Source organism: Helianthus annuus, chromosome 13 (assembly GCF_002127325.2).
Source record: "Helianthus annuus cultivar XRQ/B chromosome 13, HanXRQr2.0-SUNRISE, whole genome shotgun sequence".
In the NCBI taxonomy this organism is placed as follows: Eukaryota; Viridiplantae; Streptophyta; class Magnoliopsida; order Asterales; family Asteraceae; genus Helianthus; species Helianthus annuus.
The window spans coordinates 20,120,461-20,127,455 of NC_035445.2; the positions used below are offsets into that span (position 1 = coordinate 20,120,461).

The window sequence follows — 6,995 nt, forward strand, 5'->3', positions numbered from 1 at the left end:
AGTCTCACTACAAGATGAAAAAAAATTCGCCATAAAAAAAAAAGAAAAATTACAGTTATGAACCCTATTTCAAAAAAACTATATTGACATTATTAACGTATATGATATATACCACAAAAAAAAGCTTCATAGGGTGTCGCCGACCCCATCCCTTTTCACCAAGTCCCCCTACTACCAATCTGATTGGTTGAGTTTTTGTTTTTCTTATTGCAAAACCATAGCTAGTGGTTAAGCCCAAAATTAATTTTGTCACATCAGCCGAACCAACAACCCTAGAACTGGCTACATAACATGCCCAAATTCTTAAAACAAGGTATTTGTACAATAATAAACTATCCAACTAAACAAAGATTCATGCCACAGTTTACATCTAATCAATAACTTACAAAAAACAAGGTATTTGTACAATAATAAACTGTCCAACTAAACAAAGATTCATGCCACAGTTTGCATCTGATCAATAACTTACAAATAGGATGCCTCTCAAAAAGAAGTTGCACACAACATCATGTGCCTCTCAAAGAGAAGTTGCACACAATATCATGTGCTTGCTAATCTGGTCCTATACATACACACAGACACAGGTAACAAAATTGCAATCCCATATGCGTAGACACATAACTATAATATTATTTATCATTATAATTCCTGTTTTTATTATTTTTATTTTTTTAAAACTAATCTACTATTATTTCTTCGGCCTACCAAGGTCTAGTCAATGTTCTTCATAAGCATAGTCTTTTGTTTCCCCATGGCAGTTTCATCTTCTTCACTACCTGCAAAATAAGAAACTGAGTTATTAGTTGACTTTTTGGAGTCAAAGATTTGTGTAAGCATTCTAGCTTTTAGCGAGCCGGTCTCAAGTGAGCTTTTAGTGGGTATGGTATAGGGTGATACCATACCAATTACCGAAAACCATCTCATACATTTTTATTCACATCACAACCGAATATATTAATATATTATATGATCCTAAAAATATATAAAAGTTTTTCAAATAGTTGTTAAAACATGAAATTATGAGTTTGAGAATCCCAATGGTAATTTGTTAAAAACCCACTTACCCGACATGTAACAAGTAATTGGGTACCTGACGAATACGGGACCATGTATGGATACGGTTTTACAATCATAATCCAGACTGGAATTATCAAACCCCGTCTCATACTCGCCTTACTGTGAAATAAATTTGTTTTCAACATAACCAGATAACTTCTTAAAACACCTACTAAATACTAATAACTTGTAACATGACTTTAAATTGATATGGAGGTTATTATGTGAATACATACCTGATTATTCTGCCTCTCCATGATCTCTTCCTGCAATGACACAACAGGTCAACAACAAACATTCAAATAGTTCATGAACATCATAATGATGATTAAAGTTACAGTTACATGCCTCTTTTTTAAGCAATTCGTGGTTGATATCTTTAAGTTTTGCAACTTCAGCTTCCAATTCAAAAGACACCTAGAGAGAATCGACCATTCATATTACGCGCCTTTTTTGCGCCTCAGGCGTTTTTTTTTCAAAAAAAAACCCATTTTTGCGCCTAGGTTGCCACCAGGCGCTATAGGTGCCACCAGGCCGTTTTTTTCAAAAAAACCCGTTTTTTTTTTCAATTTCTTTGTTCATACATACAAATCAAATCAAATCAAATCCAGTCCACAAACCCCCATACTTTCTAAATTCAAGGTTTCTTTCTATCTAATGTGTATGCATACTGAAGAAGATCAAATTTATTTGCTCAATTATTAATGGTCAAGTTGGCCTTGAATAATCCATGAAAATCAGGGCAATACTCATAATCTAATCATATACATACAGAATCACTACAACAAACTAACAGAGGATCAAAATTGTTACCTTCGATTGGAATCTATGAATTTCTCAACGGCTGCCCGTATATCTGAGTTTTATCTATTCATCACTACAAGCAGATTTTTATAATTGGTTAACCGGTCAGCACAAACACAAAATCATGTAAGAAAATCGCAAAAGTGATATAGAAAACGGAAGGGACTGATCTGGCCTGCAAAGGCAGTTAGCCTCACTAACCCAGACTATTAGTTCTCACCTTGGAGACAGCTTTTCCTAAGTAGTCTGAACCCTCATCTCTTAAATCATAAGCTTTATAGACACCTGCAAGATGATAACTGTATGCACAAATACACAACATCAAAAGGCTGTACCAAATAATGCTACAAAGACATCAATTAAGACAATTTGTTTCATTAGAGATACAAATCTTACCTGTTGAAGTGCCGCTAGAAATAGTTGCTCGACCAGTCGACCCCATGTATGATGTACCACTTCCGTTCTCGCAACATCAAGAAAATAATCAATCAAACAGCAATAAATGTCCTTCCAACTCATACAATTCCACAAATCTTCAAGTGTAACCATAATATTTCATTAACAGTGAAAAGTATTGATTCAACAAAAGAAGTAAACTGTACATAATCATGAGGAAGCGATAACTGTTTCCCTGTCTCCTTAAGCAGTCGCTCCAGCTCAGCATCTGCAGCGCCATAACCTCGCACTGTTCGAAACCCTAGCAAAAAAACCACAGTCAAAGAAACCAAAAACCTAAAAAAAACACAAAACACATAAAAAAGCCTATAAATTTAAACAAAAATCAAGAAATCTTGTAAATAAACCCTAGACTTGTAAATAAACCCTATAAATCTACTTACAAAGAACAGAGTGCTTGTTGTGCTATTCTAGAGAGAAATCTACTACAAATAAACCATAGATCTGGCCAGATCTTCCACCCACAAGCACCATCGTTGACGAACCCACAACCAAACGGAAGATCTGAAACATTACCCAGATTAGATTCAAAAACAAAAAAAAAGAAGATATGGTAAAAAGAAAGGTACCCTACAGTCAAACCAGTAGATCTGGTGTCAGATCTACTAAGAGAGAGAGAGAGAGTGTCGAATCTTGAAGCCACCGGGAAAGAAGCCATAGAAATCGATCTGGTGTCGAATCTGCTGAGATAGTGTCGGATCTTGAAGCCACCGGGAAAGAAGCCATGAAGCGACTGTTGGAGTGGAGAAGGGGAGAAGACGGTGATGGCAACGACCGGTTCGATGGAGGAGCAGTGGAGGATCGATGGATGAAATGAAGGTTAGGGTTTGTAGAGAAAGGTGGAGCGTCTGGAGGAAACGAATTTTGTGGTTTAGATAGAGTGATAGAAAGTTTATATTGGATCCATCAAAGTAAAACGGGTCAAGTTGATCCGGGTAAGATCCATCCGGCTATACAGCATGTGTTGAAAAGAAGTTTTCAACACTTTGTGCTTAAATGCTTGTACAATGGGCTTCAAATGGTTATACAATGGCAAATGACCATTCTTGCCCTTCCTATATGCTTATTAAAGTAGTATAGATATATATTACAAACAAACCTTAAAAATATATTATTATTAAAAAATATAATTCTGGAAAGTATTAAAAATCATAAGAATTGATTTTTGACAATTAATGCAAAATACATAAGTATTTATAAGGCTAGGGGGTATGGGGTTCGTCCCCACCCCGTCAAGCTCCGGCGACGGTCGGCAAACCATCCCGGCCCCCCCGTCCCGTCCTCAGCGTCGAGTTCCTGCCGGTGGCGACGATCCAATTTTGGTGGGCCCCCTTCAAATGTGACCGTTAAATGCGACGGCGTAGTGGACCGGACTGTGCCGGAAATCATCCGGATTAAGCTTTTCCGGCGTCTTTTTTGCCGCCGGTGTGGGTTTCGTCTTTTTGATTGTACAGATCTGAATGAGAATGAAATGGGCAGTTTCGTCTTTTTGACTAGTATCCAATCGGCTCGGCTTTTAATGAGTTTTCTATAAATTATTAATATTATTAATATTATTAATATTAAAACAAATAAATGGAATTTCTTTTCGCTTTCGAAGGACACTGGACCCACTCTCTCTCTCTTTTTTTTGTCCTGTAATTGTTAATTTTTTTTATTTGTTAATTTTTTATTTGTTAATTGATCCTTTTGGATATTGCATCTCAATCACTTTTTCTAAAAAAAGAAGATAAATTAAAAAAAAAGTTAATATAGTGGGGTAGGATCATCTAGGACCATCCTCCATATCCTCTAGTTTTGTGGGATGAACCATCCTTGGGAGGACTATGATGTGGCGCCTACGTGGCGGATCATCCTCCCTTGGAGGACCATCACCATACCCTCTAGCCTAACTAAATCCATATAAACTTGCCTAAGTATACACTTGGTAAGATTTAAGCATACTTATACTAAAATAATATTGGAGATATTATTTAACAATTTACTTATATTTATTTTGAAAAAATAATATAAGTATCACTTATGTGGACAAGTTAAAAATATATATTATTTTTAACATAAAACGTTTTCAAATTCTACACATACACATCTATAAATTTTCGGGAATAAAAGTATATATAATTACAAATAGAAAATACAATTTAGATTAACAATAACGTGACGAACGATGAGACCCGGCCATCATGGGCACGACCCATGATACGAACATATACACTTAAAACAAAACAAATACATAAGACAAGATGGTAACTTGTACGTAGTGAATTACAAGTTTAGGTGATTAACATAAGTAGAACATTTATAGGTCACATCGCAAGCGAAGGAGATACCGGTGGAGTGTAGACACTGAAGACGCAAAACAGTGAGTTCATGTCCCCACTTTTAAACATTTTCTTGTTTTCAAAACTTTGGGGGAAAATACATGTATAATGGTATGTAGAAAACTAAGGAATGATACAGTAAATCATGTACGAATAGGGTGAAACTTAAGCACCATTAATCACATACAAAACTAGACCGAGGAGCGGAAGGTTAGATCTAATGGGTTTTGCCAGCCTCACTCTTGGTTATAGACCCTTGCGGAAGAGTGTTTTTGTGTCCCAGTCATGAATCGATGGAAAAATCTCCTAGGTTTGGATGCTTCCTATGTCGTCACACATGTTAATGTCCTCGCGAAACATTAGCAATCTCGATTTCCTTACATTTACAGCTTACATTTTACAATTACATACCATGTTTTATGCAAATACAACTCATACATTTTATACAAACTGCATGAGTTCGCACCAACTTTGTTGACGATTTTCAAACTTACATGTATTTCAGGAAATTAGTGGAAGCTTTGCAGGTTTATGTTCAAGAAGTTATTTGTCTATGCTCCTTTGCCACTTTTGTAGGATTTATTATCATATCCCGCCTCCTTGCGGCGACATGAAGGATAAATCCTTGAACATTTGAATTTGAAATTAAGTTGTAAACTTTTAAACTACTCTTTTTGAAAACTCTTATACTTATCTTGTGTTTTGGATCTTGAAATGATGAATGGCAATTTGGAGTTTGTTTATTTCATGTTGTAGGATTTATTATCAATCACGATCACACCTCGCACTTCCGCCTCTGAAAGGGGTGTGACAGATTGGTATCAGAGCTTCAATTGTAGTGAACCAGGATTCTTTCTCGAGTCTAGTCTACAATCCCTAGGATCCTCTCATGAAAACGATTTTTACAAAAACAAGAAATTTTCATTGCGTAAAACATTTTCACAAAGCCCACTACATACATTCTTTTTTCAAAAACAAAGCGATGACAATTACGTGACATAGACTACACAAAACGTAGACGTAGAAGCTTAAGTTAGTCCACATGGTACAAATAGGATAACTTAAAATAAATTACATACTACTTGTACATTGTGTGTAACTATATATATATATATATAGTAATAATAATTAATATATACATATGTCATGACTTTTATGTTACAGGTTCGCATGACTTCATCAGAGGGAAGTGGTTTATCGGACGAGCATGATCCTATGGCACTCGTCTCCGATGATGAGATTGCACCAATGTAGGAGGTTTTCACCTCCGATACCGACTCCGATCCGAACGAGGATCCAGACTTCATGTCCGACGATGATGATTTAGATGACTTCCAGCCTTTTGCCTTACCTGACTTTGGTGACGATGACATCCCTCTGGAGGATGACGTTCTTGCCCTGCCCCTACCTATCCATGACCAGCTTATCATCGGACACCCCGATGGTGAGCATATTGTTGAGCCTATACCCATTCATGCTATCCCACTCGCTATGATCCCCGCTAAGGATTGGCCATTTGTCATAGACTTAGACGCCGACGACGACGAGATCCCAATGTTCCATGTAGACCATCCCGACGAGGACCTTAGTAATGGTGAGGTTTTCGACGTTGCTATCTTAGAGGTGGCATCGCTCGTTGTATCTGTTGTTAATATTTCTTCTGATTTTAACCCTGACTTCGACTCTGACTCTAGGGAGTCAGTGATTTCAACCACACTTCGGCCCGTAGGCTTGGAGGTGTAACCTGCAAATGATGATGCTATGTCGGTTGCACCAGCAACCCCCACACCTACTTCCACTCCCACAACCACACCTCCACATACCCTAGTACGCACCACTAGTGACGAGTCTTCACAACCACCTATCCCCGTTGGACCTACTAGTTGGATACGACACATGCGCTTTGCGTCGATCCGACCACACCTTCACTTCACTGACGAGGGATAGCCCTCTGGACACCCCCATGTACCACCTCCTGAGATGAGCCCACACCATCAGCCGCCCCGACCATTTCCACTATCACCACCACATGTTATGCCATCATCTGACCCGTACCACCCCTCATATCACTCAGGCTATACACAAGATAATCTCCTTCTACATCTCTAGCTCCAGGTTGAGATCCTTTGCCAAAGGATCTACGACCTCGAAAAGGAGTTTGATGCTAGACACACACCCCCACTAGACTACCCACCGCTAGTTACACCACCACCACCATCTTCACCACTACCAGCATCACCACCACCACCTGCCCACTTACCAGCCGATGACCTCGCTGCTCGGGTACTGACACTTGAGCAGCAGATGAGCGTCTTGCTTTGCCGAGTTTACGAGCTCGAGGAGGAGGCAGCCCAGCTC

General features: G+C 38.3%; 1 long non-coding RNA gene across 7 annotated transcripts; it reads right to left on the bottom strand.

The window, feature by feature from the left end:
• Positions 1-333: 333 nt before the first annotated feature.
• LOC110897443 lies at positions 334-3,183 on the bottom strand. Of its 7 annotated transcripts, none has more exons than XR_004876054.1 (9): positions 2,886-3,183; positions 2,700-2,820; positions 2,257-2,557; positions 2,081-2,159; positions 1,870-1,933; positions 1,293-1,322; positions 1,091-1,176; positions 706-776; positions 334-562 (listed from the first exon to the last, which is right to left on the bottom strand). It is a non-coding gene; the product is annotated as an uncharacterized LOC110897443 (long non-coding RNA). The 7 variants fall into 7 exon arrangements; XR_002568646.2 differs by lacking the exon at positions 334-562 and having other exon boundaries at positions 667-776; positions 2,257-2,315; positions 2,463-2,557; XR_004876055.1 differs by lacking the exon at positions 1,091-1,176.
• Between the last annotated feature and the right edge of the window lie 3,812 nt (positions 3,184-6,995).